Genomic DNA, 21,340 nt, shown 5'->3' on the forward strand with positions numbered 1-21,340 from the left:
GCAGAAGACCTGCCATTGTTCACCAACTGCCCCCATGGGCTGCTCTCCAGTCTGTCTCATGTGCTGGACACTGCATTCAGATAAAAGGAGATTTTAAAAAGCATATCATGTTTGATCCATCCTGACTTTGTGGACAAACCCTGTCTGCTCTGATTATAGGTGCGGTAATAGAAACCTATTAACTTTTTTTTAAATTTAGAACTGAGAAACAGCAAATTTTAAGTAGCCTTTTCCAATTTCACTCTCTGATCTCATTTTATTCAATTTCTTCTGTTATTAGTTTAAACATTCTTGATGCGTTGCTTTACTACTATCTTGTCTTTTGTGGCTTTGTTGTCACGTATCATTGCCTGCTTGAGGAGGCAACTCGCAAGCGAGGTGCAAACCTTTTCCAATGATGGGAGAAAGCCTACAAGATTGTCCATGCAATGGTGCCTTGAGTTTTCCCTCTCTCGTGAGAATGAGTCAGCCCTCCGCTTAGTGAGTCTCATTTTTAGCCTACACGCAATGAGGACACTGCTGTTTGGGGAATCACAAGCACAGGCCCGTGCTTTGCTATTGATTCTGTGATACAGTTTTTGAGATAGAACATATGATGTACAGCTAGAATGCAGGTTCTAAATTACTTTAAGAATATGAAATGTAACACCTTTTCACTTCTCTTCTCCCTTCCTACCCTGAAGCCTTGAATACTACTGCAGTACGGTTGTACAGTGCAAGTTCTCCAAATGTGCCTCAGCCATAAGACCATTCTTCATTTAGATCAGGATACCCACTAATATGATTTACTTTTTCCTGAAATTACTATTGTGGGGGGTAAAATTGCAGTGTTCTGAAACATATTCCATTCTTTGTTTAAGGAATATTGTTAAAATGTGTTTTGAAGTACTCTGTACTTGAATAATTAGAGAGAAGCAGGCTGATAAGCTCTGGGCACTTAATGTGGATTATCTTTTAGCTCCACAAGAGGCCTTTCTGAATTTATGATATGGATCTAAGTCAATCTGAGGTTAGGGAAGTAAGCCACCAATAAGTCCAGAAAAGCCAATTTCCACACTCATAAAAAGAGTTTGGAGGCTTGAATATCACTATTTGACCCTTAATGTTATTCTGTTGCTATTTGATTGAGGGCCACAATTGGAGCCAATGGATTATAATAAAGATACATTGTAGTTAGCCTATTTGTGACTGTTTGAGCAGCTAATTCTTGGGAAACCATTTGTGCATGTTATTTTGTCACCAACAGGGAATTCGGTTTTAAATGAAAACATGATTTCAATTAACAGCCCATTGACCCCTACAAATTAGGAGCATTGAATCCACCCACATAACAATGGGGTGAAAACTGTGGCTTGTGATGTATGAGTTATCACTGGTGATATTTACTGGTAACAACTAACACATCACAAGTTGCAATTTTCAACAACAAATTACATTTGTATAGCGCATTTCATGTCGGGAGGACGTCCCAAGGTGCTTCAGCATTTAGGAATTTTCACCCCATTATTTAAGTGATAAGTCCTGGAAGACATTCATAGGAGCTTGAACTCATGATGGAAAAGTCACTGGGGTGCTAAATCAATTATATAACATGCGCGTGAGAGGCTCGTATTATCTAGGGTGAAATATAGCCCCACTTTAGGTTAGGGTGAGCATACAATCCACACCTTTTGTATTTAACAGTAATTAACATGTCATAAATTTATCTTATTAACATAATATTAACCTTAGAACCATAGAAATTTACATTACAGGAGAAAGCCATTCAACCCATGGTCTATTGCAAGAACAATTCTTTCAGCCCCATTTACCCCTCCTTTCAGCATACCACACCCCTTGTAGTTTGCTCCATTTTAGATATTAATCAAGTTTTGCTTTGAAAACTAAAATAGATTCTGGCTCAATCATCGCTCCTGGCAGAGAATTCCATATCCTAACAACATCATATAATATAACATGATATTGTATACCATATTTCTAGTATGATTTAAATGTTTAATGTTTTAGATATCTGTACAAATACCATGCTCCACATACGTATGGTAATCTTAAAGTATGTTGTAGCCATCAGTAGTACCATAGGGCTGCTGATCATTACATTTTCTTTGCTTAGATTTCTATACATGATCATATTTCTGTTCACTGGTAAGTTACTGCAAGTTGAAAATAAATTGACTGAAGTGTAGAGCAAAGTTGCTTGACCTCCTGGTAGCCAATGGTACTTTCTCTGGGAAGTCCTGCACTGACCAAAGCTCCACCCACTCAGTTGTGTGAGTAATAGGGAAATATTGAATATTATATTTTTGTTAGGGAAACATATTGCACCTGTTTTGGACTGTAAGGACTGCTTTGGTATTGGTCTGCTATGAGCCTTCAGCTGTCACTAGTTTAGGAGAGAGATGATCTTACAAGTCATTTCAATTGTCTAGCATTACACTTGTATCACTAGCACCAGCATATGGAGCCATGTATACCCCTAGGCTTAGCTCCCTGTCTTTCAAGAAAATCAGAATGATAGCTTTTGGCACAGCTAGTTTTGACAGAAAGTGAACTCCTTTCCATATTTATGCAAAATATGGTCACCGGAGACTTGACATTGAGCAGTGAATTATCATCGTTTTCCTTTATAATGGCGGTGGCCTTTGCTCATCTTAATGGCTTTGTGTGTAGAAAAAAATGACTTGTGAGTGAGCCTCGACTATATTATTCAAGATTCTTTTCATATTTTTTCAGCAGTTATCTTTTGAAGAGGACACTTGCCCATCAATTACTGAATACATTGCACGTTTCAAAAATGAAAACGTACTGCCTGGCCAATGTGCTCCTATGCAAATTAGAGGTTAGCTATATCCAGTTCTATAGCACAGTAGTATTCTTTCTGGAGAAGGCAAAATGATATTGAATTACTATATGAAGCATTATTACCTAATTGCAAATTATTTCCAATTATTTAATGACAAATTTAACAATGTTTACAACCATAATCAGCCAGTTACTGTAGATAGTAATTTTGATGGCACCTTTCTTTGTGTAGGTGTTTGAGGCTTAAGTAACAAATAAAGATAATGAATGAGGAACAATGTAAAGCTTTTTTAAAAAAAACTTATGACAATCTCAATAATTTATAAATGTCAACCAAATTAACAGGACTTAGCAATTCATTAAAACAAATGGGTATTACAAGGCTCCCTGTTGTGCATTCTGTTTAAACAAGAGTGGTGACACTAATTTAGTTTACTTTGTTTTCTTATTCTGAGGCAAGCGAGACACCTGGGTTCAATTCCAGGCAGGGCAAAATCTTGGGCAAGTTTCCTTACTCCACACACCTAATAATAATCCCTCTAAAACAAAACAATAATAAATTGGTCATTTTCAATCCACGACTGTTTGAGGGACACTGCTGTGCGCAATTGGCTGCTGCGTTTCGCCCACAAATATACGGTCAATTCACTTTACAGTCTATTCTGTGAAGCGCTTTGAGACCTCGAGAAGACGTGAGGAGCGCGATATCAAATGCAAGGATTATTATTATTATTTGTTTCATTGATTATTACAAGCACTGAGGATGTGCTATGTTATACTCCTATTATGTCATGTGAGCTGAGCTGTGATTTGCACCTCTCTCCACATGTGACTGACTACCATCTTGAAACTCACAAATGAGCATTAAATACTAAAGTCATGGGGCACCAAGTATCACTACTTGCTTGAGTGAACTGTGTGAGTATTTACAATCACAGCTCCTTAAAAATAAATTAAACTGTTGACAAATTTTCCATGTGGAAAAATGCCTCCATTGTCACTTCAGCTCCATTCAACAGGCCATTTGCGAAAGTGCTGTCATAAAGCACTAGAGTATGATTGAGTTCTGACAATAATCAAAGAGGAAGAAACTCGTCCAATCTTAATGGTTTTACCCCATGGGTTAAACTGTGTGTTAACTGGAATGTGACAACATCAGTTGTCTAAAAGCAGATTCCATTGTTTTTTTTTAGGTGGAATAACTGGAATTTACAATGCTGTTATGAACCGGTTCTGAGGCAATGACAAATATTGGAGCGCCCTGGGAGAGCTTTATCAAGCACGTGATGGAAGCTAAGAATAAAGAAGCCACACAAGGAAGAATGTCACAGTGACAAAAACCTGGGGAGCAATGGAGGAACCCATGATCCCGCTTTTATCTTCTCTTCAAATAAATTCATCCAAGAGAAAGGGGAGCATGTTCAAAATACGAAGGAGAAAGATAAAGAGGTAAGCAGAAGGTGATGTTATTGTTTAATAGAGACATAATAAGAGACAGATAGGCAACAAGTTCTGTAATAACATTCAAAACCTTAAGGGTAGGAAACTTTTGAATTCACATTTTTTTATAATTTAAAAGTCTTGTTTATTAAGTTTAAATGTTTGTTGGAATTGGCTGCACTATAAGTGGATTTTTACTGCCTCTGATGGCATTCATTCAATTGTGAAATCATCTCCAGGAGGTGGTCTCATGAGTAGAGCTGAAAATCAAGTGATGCCCCTGAAGCTGGATTTCTACTATACTTCAGGCATTCAATGTGAAAATTGCACTGAATCAATGCTAAAATTGCAGCATAATTGGGGCATTTGTTTCTATTTGCTTGACTTCCGCAGCTCACACTTTAAAACCTATGCTATAGAACAATTTAAGTGATTGCAACCTAGAAATTTACCTGCTATTGAGTCTGGAATGTTTACTGCAATCAAATAAAATATATGCTAGTTTTGATAATATTCCGGTCACTAAAAATCCGAATGGAAAGATCACCTTTGTTTAAATGCCTACATTGTTCCATTATACCTTTGCTCCAAGTAAAATCTCAAAACAGCTGTTTGCCACTTGGTTCTGCTACAGCAGGGAGAGAGGAACAAACATGCAGAACTTGTGATTCTCTAGTATCAGTGTCCCCTGGAGGGAAATTCAAAGTTTTATCTGAATGTAGTCTGTATCCGAACTTAATTAGTTCGCCATTTCCTTTCCTGAGACCCATTCTCCTGCAACTTCTTGACAGCAACTCAATCACCATGATTGACATGATATTGACGGCAGTCAACACATAAAAAAAATCTTCTTAATTAGGAGTCGAATGCTCCTGGTTTCTCACAGAGGTCCGGGTTCCTGCTTAAAAACTCAGCATCCTGACAAAGTGGCTTGTGCTGTTTAGCAGAAACTGGACGAAATTTACAAGGAGTACTCTTCACTAATTGGCTTTTTAGGAAATCCAATTCAAGTCTTGCCAGTATGAAAGTGATTAGCTTCCTTTTAGTTTCATTGTTTCCTCTTTACCGTGTTTGTTCTTTCTCATACGTATGCTGTTTCATGCTCTGGCAACCCTGTCGGTAGGTCTTTAGTTATAGATTTCCTCATAGGAGATTTTTCAATGCTTTCTTTTACGAACATGAGCATAAATTTGACATGTTTGTCTTTGGAAATTGAGTGATATGACTATAGTTAATGTATTCTGAATGTCTGATAGGCTCCAGTCATTGGAATTAAGGCCAAGTATGTGTGAACTGTGATGATGGCTTGAGGAACAATATTGCATTGATGTAATTTCATAATTCTTAGAAATCCAACTAAAAAGATAATGGAAAATAAACTGATTTACAATATTGAACACAATAATAGACTGAATACTGGAAGTTGGTTACTTGGACCTTCAAAATTGTATTTTGTTTTAATGAATAAAACAGACTGCATTTTAGAAATGATAAATAAGATTCACAATGTTATAATGCACACTTTTGAGGATCACAATATTGGTTTCGATGAAGAACGGCCTTTGGCCCACCTGATCTCATCATTCAAGAACATCCACCCTAGGATTTTTCCATCAAAGCATCAAATTATTTTTTAAATGAGTCCAGTGTCTTATCCTCAAGCACCCATCCTGGTAACCTGTTAGTTATCCTCTGAGTAAATAAATACTTCCTGTATTGCCTTTTGCAACCCTATACTTGTTTCCTCTTGTTCTGGTGTCTCAGTGCATCTAAAAGTATTTTTTGGAGTTTACTTTCTAAATCCCTTTAAAAATCTTATATCTCTAGTATATTAGGTCTTCTCTGATGCATCTCATTTCAATTGTGAAGGTCTAATTGTTGCTCTATGAAGGTCTATGTGGTCTAATTGCTGCTCATCTTTCTAACACTGGAGATCATCCTTGCTGCTTTCGTCTGTATTGCCTCTAGAACTTCGGGAACCCCCTTATATCATGGCAACCAGAAGTTTGCAAAATAATCTAGGTGTGGCCTGACCAGAGCACTATTACCTACATCTGCCTAATGACAATTTGGATTTTTTAATTGACTGAATTTTCAATGTGTCTGAGAAATGAAAACGTGTAAATGTGCATGGCAAATTGTGCAGATGATCGAAATACTGAAGGCACTGATTGATAAGAATACTTATTATTACTGAGATTATTGGATTAAAAATAGGAATGTAACAAAATGTTTGTCAGACTGGCGCAGTGGTAGCACTCTCACCTCCGAATCAGAAGGTTGTGGGCTCAAGCCCCATGTCAGGACTTGGTATCGCATAGTCTAAGCTGTCTGACACTCCAATACTGGGTGCTGGGGGTGTGTTGCATTGTTGCAGGAACCAGCCTGCGGATGAAATGTTAAACCAAGGACCCATCTGTCTGTTCAAGTAGATGTTAAAGAACCCATGGCACAATTCAAAAAGAGAACAGAGTTTCTCCTTGTTCTGGCCAAATAAAATTGGTCAACACTCCATGGGTGTTTGTGAAAACTTGTTGTGCACAAAACTGGCTGCCGTGTTCGCCCACAAATACACAGTCAATCCACTTTAAGGTACATTTTGTGAATCGCTTTGAGATGTCGTGATGATGGGACAAGGCGCTATACCAAATGCAAGGATTATTATTAATAATAATAATTAACAAAAAATGCTTTTAGAAAAGGCTGACAGTAAGTCAAGAATGATAATAAAACAAAGGGGAATAATAGGATGCACTGCATTTTCTCATTTTCCCATAAAATCCCATAAGGAATGTTTTTATTTAATTCCTAGAGAATTTCAAATCTACTGAACCTGCATGCATTCATTATGCTTTTTCTAGAAGAGGAAACAGGGTCATTTATAGAATGTAATTTTCTCTTCCCTGAACATAAATCAATTCATTCATATCCTTCTCAACAGGCAAACAATGCTGCTTCCTCTTGTTTCAATGTCTGTGTTCCAATTTTCAATCAGTTATCATATGTTATTTCATGACAAGAATGTGATAATGTTTGGAACATTTTCAGTACTTTGACCAATCGCATATGTATTTTATAGTCATAACATATTTAACATGGATTTTATGAGACTAATGGTGGTGCATTTCAGGAAACAAGGCAAAGCTTGAGCTCCGACTAGAACACATTGTTCAACTGATAACTGGGTTAAAGGTTCATATTCCATCCATGACAGGTAATTTGACTTCTACAACTAGGTGATTGTTTTGGGTCAGACCTGGTAAGAGGTAACAGATTTGAGTGAGAATGAGGTGAACATGGAAGGAGTTCTGCAAAAAACTACAGGACCTCAAAAAATCACTTAATGTGCAATAACCATTTTATGTTAAATCTTATAATGGTTGACTATAACATCATAACGATAAATATGAAGACTAGTCAGACAATTTGCTGAAGCATTGGGTTGTAGTGGAGTTGTCATTGTAGCATTGGAGAATCAATTGAGTAGACCTGCCATGTAAAACTAAGGTCTTGTCAGCCCTTAGCAAAACAAACATTGATGCATACTATCTGAAGGCTCATAACCAGCCTATATAATTTTTCTGTCTCAGGGAGAAAGTGTAGTATGGGGAAACAGTTACCAGCAAGTACAGAGCTGGAAATATGAATATCTCATTTCAAAACAATTAAGAAAATGGATATCTATAATTGTTACCGGTTCTATTGTACTGGCTTATTATTGGTCAGGCGTGGACACAGACTCTGAGCTTCTCCATATAATATTTGTATGATTAATATAGATCAAAACTGTGCAAAGTTTCATTTGGATTGGGTTTTGACTTGGATGATTTACATCAAAACTCAAAATGCCGCCCAAAACAAATAGAAGTGACAGTGCCTTTCAAGACATTGACTGAACAGTAGTTGGAATACTGAGAACCACTTTTGTCAACCCTTTACAGAAAAGATTTTAAAGCTATGGAAAGGGTATTACAACAACAAAAACAAAATTACCTTTGCAAAGCACCTTTCACATCAGGAGGACGTCCCAAGGCACTGAACAATCGGGGATCAGGACCCGAGCGTGGGGGGGCAGATTTGGGATGAGTCAGGGCAGAGAGGTAGGACGGTGACTGAAAGCACAGTCAAAAAGGAGGGTTTGAGTCATGCCTTGAAGGAGGTAAGGGAGGGAGCAAGGCAAAAGGATTGTGGGATGGAGTTCCAAAGGGTGGGGGCAGAGAAGCTGAAAGCCCAGCCGCCAATGGTAGGGCAGGAGTGGGTTGGGCGGGAGACATGGAACAGGCCAGAGCCTGCTGAATGGAGGGAATGGACAAGTTGATAGGGGGTTAGCAGGTCAGAGATGTAGGAGTGGTTAAGGCCGTGGAGGACCTTGTAAGTGAGGAAGAGCATTTTGAATTCTAACCTCTGAGGGATGGGGAGCCATTGGATCCGGGAGAGGGTGGGGGTAATGGGATCACAGAGCCTGATACCGGAGAGAACACAAGCTGCAGAGTTCGGGTTGATCTGCAGTTTGTGGTGGGAAGAGTTAGGGAGGTAGACAAGGAGGGAGTTTCCATAGTCAAACCTTGAGGTGACGATTGCATGCATGAGGGTTTCGGCAACCTGAGGGGTAAGGCAATGGCGGAGTCGGGCAATGTTGCATGGTTGGGGAAAGGCAGAGCCGGTCGTGGCACGGATGTGGGGGAGAAAGGATAGTTGAGGGTCGAAAAAGATGCCTAGGTTCCTGACTGGCTTGGTGAGGTGGAGTGTGTCACCTAGACCAGAGCAGTTTCCGTGCTGTGAGCAGTATGGAAACCTAAATGGAAGGGCTCGTGAAGGGAGTGGTAGGAGAAGAAGGAGCGAAGCTGGGAAGCAACAATTCTTTCAAGGACCTTGGAAAGAAAAGGGCGATTAGAGATAGTGCAGTAGTTAGAAAGCAGGAGGTGTCCAGAAAGCTTTTTCAGGATGGGTTTGATCATAGGTATTTTAGGAGAATGGGAATAGTGACAGATGATTGATGGTATCGGAGAGTAGAGGGTCAAGGAGGTGGAGCTGGAAGTTAAGGAGAGTGGTGGAGATGGGGTCAAGGAAGCAGATGATGTGTTTCATTCTGGATATGGTGGTGATGAGAGAGGAGGTGGAGACAGATTTGAAGATATGGAGGGAGGGATTGGTAGAGGTTGGAGTGAGGGTGGGAGATGGGGAAGGAGTGGCGGTTGGGAGGGTGGAGCCAACTGAATGGATCCCCTCGTTTTTGGACTCGAGAAAATCCAGCATCTCCTCACAGTCAAAGTTTGAGGAGAGAGTGGACGAGGCATGGGAGGGTGGATGGAGGAGACGGTTGGAGCAGGTCAATGATAATGCCAGGAGTTATAGTTATGAGGATATGCTGAAAAATTTGATCTGTTTTTATTGGAACAGGGACAGTTATAATAATAATAATCCTTGCATTTGATATAGCGCTTTTCACGTCGGGAGAATGTCCCAAAGCGCTTCACAGAACACACTGTAAAGTGAATTGACTGTATATTTGTGGGCGAACGCGGCAGCGAATTGCGCACGGCAATGTCCCACAAACAGTCGTGGATTGAAAATAACCAATTTATTATTGTTTTGGTTTTGGAGGGATTATTATTAGGCTCTGTGTGGAGTAAGGAAATTTGCCCAAGGTTTCACCCTGTCTGGAATTGAACTCAGGTCTCTCGCTTGCAAAGCGAGTGCTCTAACCACTGAGCTACAGGACTCCACGAGTTAAGAGGGTAATTAATAGAGAGCTTCAGTTAGCAAGGTCTCCTTGGTGTTGAACTGATTTTAAAATAACATGCTTGGCAACAGAATGTGGGAATCGAGTCGATCCTCTATGGCAGTCTCGGTAGTCCGGTTCCCGAGACAGGTGCGTCCGCAGTACTCCAGGGCACTGCTGAGCCTGGCTACTCAGTGGAATGTGGAGGGTCAGATCATTCACAGGGGTGGTGGGGGTGGGGGCATATATATTCTTCCCATTGAGCTTCTGTTAATCCTGCAAGTCAAAAGCCCAAACGGTAGGTTGGTGCTTCTGGCTCGACAAGCAGCAGGAACCTTGCCAGACAGAACTTTCAATGACAAGCTGTGGAATTTAACTGGTTAAGATGCAGCAGTACCCCAACACACACTCTCAGATCCCCAATCCTTGGTTTGTGCCACTTGCATCTAATACTTTCTAGAATTAGGTAAGCAGGGTGGATCCCACCAGGGAGAGAGTGCGCATTCCATTCCAGCCACGGAAATTTCCATGTATAGGTGGGATGCATAGAACTCTGCGTGGTTTGGATAGTCTTAAGCATGGTGATGGGTTTCTGCATGTGTCAGTCACTCCTATGACAACTGCACAAGTTTCTATTTGCATATCGTGATATGAATAGACATTTTATTCCCCATTCAAACTTGGAAAACAGACATGCAATATTTTATTTTATCCTATGGTTAGGAACAGTAGACGGGTTCAGAAGTGAAAGTTTACTACTACAGCTTTATCTTTATCCTATTGTTGCTCTTGTTATCTCTCCTGGGACTATTTTGTCTGCAGCTTTTATCATTGTACCAGAGGGCTGGAAACAACACGTAGTGGCTGCCTTATTATCTATTACTAGTCCAAAATCACAAGTGTGCAACTAGTAGAGAAAGGTTGAAAGTAAAACTCCATGCCACTTTTCATCTCTTTGTTTTTATCTTTCAGGCTTTGGCATGCCTCTAAAGAAGAAGACATCACATTTAATTCAAAAGTCTAGGAGTCCAAGCCCAACATTGAAGATAATCATTTTTACGCCAGGGGAAAAAGATCAGTTGACTGAAGAAGTAGTAGCTTTGGACCTGCAGCCAAATTCAGCCATAAAGGATACATGTCTAGGCCCTGCTTAATCAAACCCAACCTAAATATGATGCAATTTCACATTCTGATTAACCAATAACTCCGATGTTAAACAGGCATTATTAGATCTAAAACAAATGAATGTACAGCTAACATTATGTCTGTATTTTACTGCACACCAAGTTCACACATTGTGTACAACACAACAACTTGCTTTTATATAGCGCCCTTCACCCAGGGTACTATCCTAGAGAGTACTGAGCTGTCCAAAGCTGATGACTAGCAGGGATGGGAAAGTTGAATATCATGATCACAGACAAAAAACACACTCTTTCCTGAAGACGTGTATGTTGCTTGATTGGACTTTTCTCATAGCTTGACAAGCAGAATGTTTGTCATAGATAAATATACACTGTTTTGCATATATACATAAATCATTCTGCAAAAAGCTCTCCAGAAAGAATACTAAGTGCAATGTAAGGTTTAAGAACCAAATAAGTGATGTTGTTTATAAATAGATATAAATTTGCAGAATGGGTATCCATGTTAAAGATATGCATATTGGTGATAACTCATCAGGGTTCAGGCGATGGACTGACAACACCATTCAAACAAGGCACTTAAAGTTAGAACAAGCTTATCTCAGCTTCCCCTTGGCTCCAATCTATGCAAGTTTGATCGTGTACATTACTACACCATAGGTTTTCAATTAAAAACTATCCATACTTGCTATATTTCCTGAGATATGCGCAGCAATTGAATCCAATGGAGTGAAATTTATGACGATCCATAATAAGTTCAATGAGATAATTATTGCCTGGCAACAGTTATCATATCAAAGTCATTATTAAATGCCTCAAATTTCACCGCAATCCCTGAATGTGTGCATGCCTTATCCCTCTTTGTAACCTAGGCATACAAAATTATATTACACTAAAGACAAGTTATTGTAAAGGACTTTGGTATACAGGCCACTCAAGTTAAAACGTCATAACAAACGTGTGTGGGGGGGTGTATTTCCACAGTTAACAGCATATCAGAGAGACTGGAATTTCATTGTACCGCTTGATCCTTGCTTCAAGTGTTGTATTCTACATGATTCCACTATTACGATTTTTAAGGGAACCTTTTGTCAGGGATGTGAATACATCCAATATCTCCTGGATGCACTTACAAGATAAGAGCAGCCAGGACTATCTCTTTCGGCACCCATTAGGTTGGCTTTACACAGTCATCCTGACATTAGCTGCAGAAAGAGATTGGACGTGGTAACAATGTTAACAGTTTGCAACTGATGATAGTAATATCTTGACTTAAATCAGTCATATAAAAATAGTGAAATCCATATCTTAAAACCATCATGACTAAGCAGATTGTTCTAATCTTACCTCCAGGAGCTGAAGTTGCAGTGCAAGGAATCCTGTCCTGTAGCAATCATCTGAGACTGCTTTTGCTGGTCATATATGATTGAAGTATTTAGGCTGTCTTCCAATTGCTGCACACCAAAATAAATTTCCGTTAGGCTGATAGATGTTGATCATGAATATAGCCAAATAGTTTGGAGCAGCTAATGCCTCTCAAACACTCGTGTTTTTATCAATTAAGACAAGGTTAATGTGTCTCTTTGTTTCTTTAGACCTATGACTGGAATGGGATCTTTATTTATTTATTTCCCATCCTAACCATCTAATGGCTATATAATAGTATAACTAATAGAGGAAGATAAAACTGAGATAGAAAGGCAAGGATAAATTGGGGAACATTTGGACCAAGTGCTGTTAGTGGGTTTGGCAACATCAACAATCATTTATACGGCACACTTCACGTAGAATAATGTATCGGCAGTTCAATGACATGCTTTTTACTAAAATAAAAAATGTTTGAATTTTTCACCTATACACCTTCCACTCAATCCATTGAAGTACTTTGAGACATTGTCCTGACACGAAAGCCACTAGACCAAATGCAAGTATTATTATTACAACAAATATAATAATATTATTAAGACATGCCTGAAAGTAGATTTCTTCTGGAATTTCTGTAGCATACCAGACCAATAACTGGAATGGGATCTTTTTGAACCTATAAAGAAAAAGGAAACTGCAAAAATTAAACAGGAATTAATTGGGAAACATTTGGACCAAATGCTGTTAGTGGGATTGGTTAGAGTTCAATCACATGATTTTTTCTGAAATAAAAAATTGCAATTTGCTCTCCTTTCTCCTCCTAAATGTATTTGACATTTTTTTCCTACCATGACTCATGGGTGCACGGATGCTGAACCCCCTCTATTATCTTGCCCAGATAACAATTCATCATGTGTGAGCCTTAACAGTGAGCACTGACAAGCATTGCAACTAATCCCAATCATGTCTGCACATGTGTACCTTCCAGCAGTTGGCTGCGGATCGTATTCAGCAGCGAGACATGTTTACCCGAGTACTGTAAATCAACCAGAGCTTGGATAACATGTCTAGATTTGGGGTGGTGCATTCTATTATAAATAGAATGTGTGAATTTCAGCCCAACATTCAAGTATTTCTGCCCTGTCATCTGATCATAACTCACTTGTAAGTTCATCTCTTATGCAAAGGCCTCCAGGTTATTTTGTTTGATCATTTCTGTGAATTCAACAATGTGTGTTTATATCACACCCTTCTCTTGAGATAGCATCTTAGAGCGTTTAAAATTCAATTCAGTGATCTTGTACAAGTTTTTCTCTTTAAAGTATTCGTCACTTTGTCTCCCAGTGATTTTTGAAAAAGTGTACATCCACAAGCAACGATAGCTGCTCAAGTAACCATTCTTTATATGTGGGCCTAGACAATTAGTGTTGGCAGGCTATGCGGTTGTGGGGAGTAGCACAGCCAATTCTCTCCTCACATGCAGAGGTCAGTGAATAAAAATCATTAGTACTAGGAAGTGTATTTTCAACAGCAGTTGGTTCTCTCTGATTAAGATGGGGAATTTATTTCAACATTTGCTGCAAATTATGGGCAGTTTGCACAATGGACTCATATCAGTTCAAGAATGATGCTGCGACTTTCATATCATACCTCATGTTGTGCCCTTACATCAGCGTATGCAGTCAAGACATTTGTCTGGTCAGTATGGACTGGGTTCAAAACAAAATTTCAGAGGTGAAAAGACATTGAGGTGTATCACAACCAATAACTTTACTGGAGATCTATTGCTTGGAGCACTCGCTTCGCAAGGGAGAGACCTGGATACAATTCCGGCAGGACGAAATATTGGGCAAGTTTCCTTCCTATAACTGCATCTGTTTACTTAGGAGTAAGTAGGAACCTGATTGTTAGTCGATTGGTGGATCGCTTTTCTGGGGGTAATAATTCCTTCAAAAAAATAAATAAATATCTCACAAACAGTTACTTCAATCCGTAACTGTTTGTGAGATACTGCTGTGCACAATTGCCCACAAAATACCCAGTCAATTCACTTTACAGTATATTCTGTGAAGCGCTTTGAGACGTCTCGAAAACATGATATAGCACTACATCAAATGTGACAACAACAAAATTACATTTATAGAGTGCCTTTCACGTCGGGAGGAAGTCCCAAGGCGCTGGACAGTCAGGGGTCAGGACCCGAGCATTGGGGAGGGGTAGGGTAGGGGTGAGGGAAGGCAGAGAGGATTATTATTATTATTATGATGTGTTTATACTAGATTTCCCATCCTAACCACCTAATGGCTACATAAGTAGTATAAGAAATTGGCATGTGACAGGCCCCATTGCACTTACTTTGTACACTAGCCAGTCCCATTATGTGAATGTTTATTTTATGTGTGAATGGATGAGTTTAAACATAGTACCTATGCGATAATGTTTAACCCACCAGGCAGTTCAAATGTTGGATTCCCTCTGAAAGCAAATACACAATTATAAGGCATTTTTCTTGATCAGTTAAAAAATTGCACAATATAAAATACTGAATGTTGTATACTTTCCTGATGAGATTAATCCTCAAGTTAAAAATGCAGAAATAAACAAATGATAATAAGAATAATGACTCTTACGTTTGATATAGCCCCTATATCATGTCATCAAAACATCTGAAAGTCCATACTGTTTTCACAGGATACATTGTAAAGTGTAGTGACTGTATATTTTGTAAGGAATGATAAGAAATGATTTAACAATTCAAGGCTCCGGTTGAAACTTACATTTATATTGGCTGAAGGAAAAGTTCTCAGAAAATCTCAAGAATGATTTGGATAAAGAAGGCCCAATGACCTATTTGATATCATTTCTGGTGTTGTGTAAGTAGATATTAATGTGGTCAACTTGATAATAATCTAAATCTAGATAAGAATGCTGTTTAATTCTTGATAATAGTGCTGCCTAACTCTAGGTAATAGTGCTACCTAAATCTAGATAATAATGTTATCTAACTTTAGATAATAATTGCGTGTGTGTGTGTGTGTGTGTGTGTGCGCAGCAGCATAGGGAGCAAGAGAGGGAGATGACAGCAACTCCACTTTAAACATTGTTCCAGCCACTGGAGTAAGGAGTGGTTCAAGACTCGTGAGGAATATAAACACAGGCATGGACTAGTTGGGAAGAATGGCTTGTTTCAATCTATCAAAATCTAGAAACATCTATAGATAATAATGCTGTCTAACTTTAGATAATAGTACAGTCTAACTCCAGATAATAGTACAGTATTATCTAACTCTGCAGACATAAAGTGTGTTGCATAGCTGTTGACAAGAATTCATTTTGTTACAAGCACTTCTTATGCAAGGAATCTTAACCTCAAAGGAAGTTACCGCCTACACAAAAAGCCGAAATAGAAATTTCCTGACAACAGTATGCCTGATTTTTTGAAAAAATATATAGCCTAGACTTTGAAAATATATTTTGGGTATACTGTTTGCCTTCAAATATAGTGGATACACAGTAACAAATAGAATGAAGTTTATCTGATGCATGTGCATAGTGGATCAAATTTTACTTGGTTGTTTGCATAACTGCAGCACACCTCATGAAGGATAATTGGGGCTGTGTACATTTACAGATTGTGTAAGCTATGTGCAAACACTTGTGAATCACAGCAGCCCATATGTAATTAATAACCACTGGAAAAGATTGCAGACTCATCTGTAATTCTTTACCTTGTCAAATACATGATTAAAGGCATCTGCTCCCTCTGTAAACATGTTTTGCACATAGTTTGCGCACCCCCGCAAACTAGATCCCCAATACAGCAATGCAACAGCAACTTGCATTCATATAACTCCCTTCAAGTGGGTTAACATCTCGGAGTGCTGAATTAAGAGTAACTTGCAAATCTCTAATAGCTTTTGAAATTCCATATGATGACTACATGTGAAGGGAAAGTTGAATCTCATTTTAACTTATGAGTATAATAAAATAATAATTTTCTCTGGCATCATTTATTAGAGCACTATAGTGCACTTATAGTGAAAAGTGCTATATCAAATGCAAGCATTATTATCATTATTATTATTATTATTACTCATTTGCCTTTTTTATTGTATAATTCATGCCAGATTTTGTTTTACTTTGTTGAGGTCCCAGAAGCAAGGAAATGGATTGGATGCCACTGTTTTGTGATATCCAAACTGAAGCAACAAGAAATCACATGACTTGTACAAGAATATCAAAGACTTTCTTTTTTAACAACTTGATATTGTGTTATTCAGTGTCTTCTATGTATTGTAATATGCACTAATGTGTAATCACACTTTGTGCTAAGGTTTATTCAATTGAGTCTGAATGTAATAGCAGTGTATTCAGATGTGTATTGAAGTGATGAGATCAGGGAGCATACAGAGTGTAGCATTCAGAATAAGCAAATTATTTTACACCCTTTCATTTGAGTAAAGAAAACTCTTAAGGTGTTGTGGTCTGACTGGATTTCCTACCAAGCTATGCTTGGCTAAAGATTAATTAAAAGGAAAACACTTGTTGTCTTGCTAGATATTCAACTGTTAAAAACCTTATCACAGCTCAGTCAGTTAGTATCAGCTGCATTGCCACAGGCTCGTTTCCAGTGTTTTATCTAGCAACTTGGTCAGATAAGCAGTTACATCCAGGAACCCTATCTATTTGTGAGCTGATCTTTATCTATTATCATGGCTATCTGCCAGAGCTCTGAAATATTGGTTAGTAAGGTATGCCTGAGATAATGATGGACACCAATAGTACAGCATTTTGTACCTTACCTTTTGTTGCTGTAGAATGCACTGTATCATTAAACTTCGGGTTGTGAGTTAAACTAATAGAATTATCCAAAGATGTAATGTGCATTTCAATTTACAGCTCTCAGATTTCAATAGGGAACCATTTTATTGTACTGTGCTGTTGCACATAATGTCCTGCGATAATTATTAGTCATAATAACTGAGTGAGTGACGTAATAATCAGGAATTATTATTGTTTCAAATTAATAAGCTGCATTAATCATGCAGAGTAAGTGAGAAGGTTTTTTTTCTATATTTTGTAAATCTGGTTTCCAGCTCCACAACATTTGTCTTATTTTGTTAAAAAAAACACTTGAGAAACCATAGGTATTAGAACTTATAAAGGTTAAACAGGAGATCAGATAATGAAAAAAAATGATAGGAAGATGATAGAAGCAGAGAGGATGGGGGAGCCCAATTAAATTGTGTGTGTGCTTCTCTCACAAGTACTGCCATTTAATCCCTGCAGACCAGAATTTCAGCCTGTTAAACTGCAAATCCAGAGAGTGCCTTTCATGAATCCCTGTTATTACAGCTCAGGTCCACCACTGTCCTTCTGGGTGAGAGGCCCATCACTCCCTCTCTATTAATCATCATCCAGCCTCCTAACACCTGGGACTTACTCCAACTCCCACTGTTGCTATATTGATAATATTCCCTGTTGATTTCCTCATTTTCTCTGTCTGAGATAGAATGACCTCTTTAAAATTCTTTATAAACGTCAGTAATTGCTGCATCGAACTTCAATTCATTATTTTCCCAGGCCTCATGTATTTTGATGATATGAAAGTTGACCACATTTACATGCAAATTGAAGTTTTATATTAATAAGGACCAGTAAAAGAGATTGCATGGTAATACTCCATTATGACTTTTAAGTACATTTGGTCATGTCTTTACTCAGCATTAGCATGGTCAGACCACAAGGAAATCGTGTTGGCCTGATTGCAATTTTGTTTTCCAATTGAAAGTACAATTTCATCAGGTTTTCCTGTCATTTCTAATAATGAGTTAAGTTTGCTCAGTAAATTGAAGAATTTCTTTGGGTCTGATGACAAGCTGGGTAACAGGTGAGAAGACAGCTCGTAAAATGAAGTGCTTTAGCAAGAGCTCTACTGATATCCTTTCTGGCATGTTCTTTCTAAAGAATGGAGATGAGGAGGGGTTAGTGGGGTGGGTGGTGGTGAAGAGGCGGAGGTCGGGTGAGGTGTTTGAGGTGGAGTGGGATTCGGGATCAGAGAATCCAGCACAATGAATTTCAACAACAACAAACAACAAATTAATTTGTATAGCACGTTTTACTTCAGGAGGATATTCCAAAGAGCTGGACAGTCAAGGATGTGCACACGAGTTGGGGGTTAGGATCAGGAGGGGTGGAGGGTAGGGAGGGTGGTGTTAGGAGAAGTTAAATTAAAATTTAATTCCAATTTCATAAAGTTCATAACATTTTTTAAAAATAGCCAATTTTATAAAAGTTAGAATTTACAAATATCTCAGATATTTTACTTAGATATTCAGTCTCTAAAAAGGCACAATCTCCATTCATGGTGGGATTAAAATGTTAGATTTCCATATATAATATGAGGCAACTTCATGAACAAGGTAATGATGCTTTCTGCAAACAATAAACTTATTTGATGTTGGCAGCAGTGATTGATTTTCAGTAACCTGGTTTCGTACCCGCACAGCTTTGTCATTAGGAACACAAATGTCGATCATCTTTTCTTCTCAAAATGACTTTGACAACTGAATACAGATTTCAACTGCATCGATAGAGACTCAAATAGCTTAATAACAGCAAGGCTCAATTTCCCTTTGTTGCTGATCTGCACAGCTACCCATTGTGCGAATAACTTTAGAAAAATTGTGGTGTGAATAATTCAGATTCTTAACATTGTATACTTTAAGAATCAGTGTTTTACTCTCAGTATCATAAAAAAGTGTAAATGAGTAGCATGAAAATCAGTAAGTGTGAAACCTTTTCCCCTCACTCTCTCAATGCTCCTATTCGAAGGCTGAAACAATTGATGTACTCGGCCACCCTTAGATAAGATACTCATTAGGACAGACAGATTGGCGAAGCCTGTTTTCTGGCTGAATGCTTGTGAAACATATTCACTCTGGCTATCAATCTACCGTAGGAAAACATAATGATAGGACATCTGAATTAAGTACACGAGAAATGAATAGTGAAATTGAGGGTTATTAGTTTGAGTTTACTTTGTGATATTTCAACTGTGGAATTACCTACAGAGGAGATAAAGCAAGGGACTCCCTTAATTACCCCAATCTGGGAAGAATAAATGATTCATAAATTTCAGCACATAATTACAATAAGGCAACAGATGGGAAGGATTATTTATTGCAAAGAAACTTTACCTTCAAAGGTTCTTTGAGCTTACAATTATTCTGCCCCCACTCCATCCCCTGAGTCCCTCTGACCCGGTTCCTGTCTCCCCACCTCAAGACTTACCTTTTTGACCACACTTTGGGTCGTCTCCACTCTGCTCAGCTACCAGCCACAGCCTAGCTGCCCAGCCGAAAGTGTGGAGCGCTTTGAGACATCTTCCTGACATGAAAGGCACTATATAAATGCAAATTATATTGTATTGTACTCTTCCTTACATGTTGAATTACTTTGGCTCAGTTTCAAGCATCACACTAATTAATCGTGAGCAGCAGGGTCAAAATACAAAAGTGCGGAGTGAGCTTAACTTTGTTATTATCATTTACCTTTGCTATTTTAACGAAATGTTTATACAATTATCTTAGCCTTTGTAAGCGGGAGCTAAGCTCGGTAATTGAACTTGCTGTGTTAAGTTTGTTCTACACAGCCGACAAGATACATTCATTGTCAATCAACAGAAGAAATCCTGTCTCATTAATTATGCTGTTATTTTATCTCATGCTTTACTATAACATCAATTCCTACTATTTTGCTAAAAATATGGCAACTGGCCAGGCTGTGTTGTACTGTTTTTCAGGGATCAGATGTTATATTATGATAGGTGTTACTCTATTGTATTATTCTTATTTCCCAGGTATTTACCATAATAATAATAATCCTTGCATTTGGTAAAGCATCTTTAATGTTGGGAGAACGTCACAGAATATACTGTAGAGTGAAGTGACTATATTTTGTAGGTGAATGCGGCAGCCCAATTGCGTACAGCAATGACCCACAAACAGCCATGAACTCAATGACCAATTTTATTTGGGGGATTGTTGGCCAGGACACCGGGAGAGAGAAACTACCTTCTCTTTTTGAATAGTGCAATGGGATCTTTTACATCCACCTGAACAGGCAAACGGGACGTCAGTTTAACATCTCATCCAAAGGACGGTACCTCCGACAATGCAACACTCCATCAGTAATGCATTGGAGTGTCAGCTTAAATATTCTATGGTTGGGTTCAAGCCCCAATGTGGTTTCTAACACAGAGGCATGAGTGCCACCCCTAAGTCAGGCTGACACACAATACTTTTTTTAAAAATTCTGTTTTCCTTACAGAACAAAGTGAAATATGGGACACATTTATTTTCAGGGATTCAGTGGTTTGCCAATCCATCAGACTGTAGGTATTCAACAAAAGCACAGCATATTCAAAATTACTGAAACATGTGTTATAGTGAACTTCTAATCTACTGTTAAAACAGTCGTAGAAATTTACTGCACAGAAGAAGTCCATTCAGATCACCGCACCTCTGTTAGAGAGCAATCCTTTAAGTTCCATTTACCTGCCTTTTCCCATACTCCTGTAGTTTTACTCCTTTTTAGATATCTATCCAGTTCCCTTTCGAAAGTGAATATGGATTCTGCTTCAACCACCCCTGGGAATTCCACATCCTATCCACTCACTGCTTGAAAGCATTTCTCCTAACCTCTTCATTTACTCATTTACTAACTATCTTAAATTGATGCCCTCTTGTCAGTGACTCACCAACCATTAGAAATCATTTCTCCATATTGACTCTATGAAAACTCCTCATAATTTTAAAGGCCTCTATCAGATCCTGTAGGGAATCAGAGTGAGGAGGAATGTGAT

The sequence above is a fragment of the Callorhinchus milii genome, unplaced genomic scaffold, assembly GCF_018977255.1.
Source record: "Callorhinchus milii isolate IMCB2004 unplaced genomic scaffold, IMCB_Cmil_1.0 Scaffold2, whole genome shotgun sequence".
In the NCBI taxonomy this organism is placed as follows: Eukaryota; Metazoa; Chordata; class Chondrichthyes; order Chimaeriformes; family Callorhinchidae; genus Callorhinchus; species Callorhinchus milii.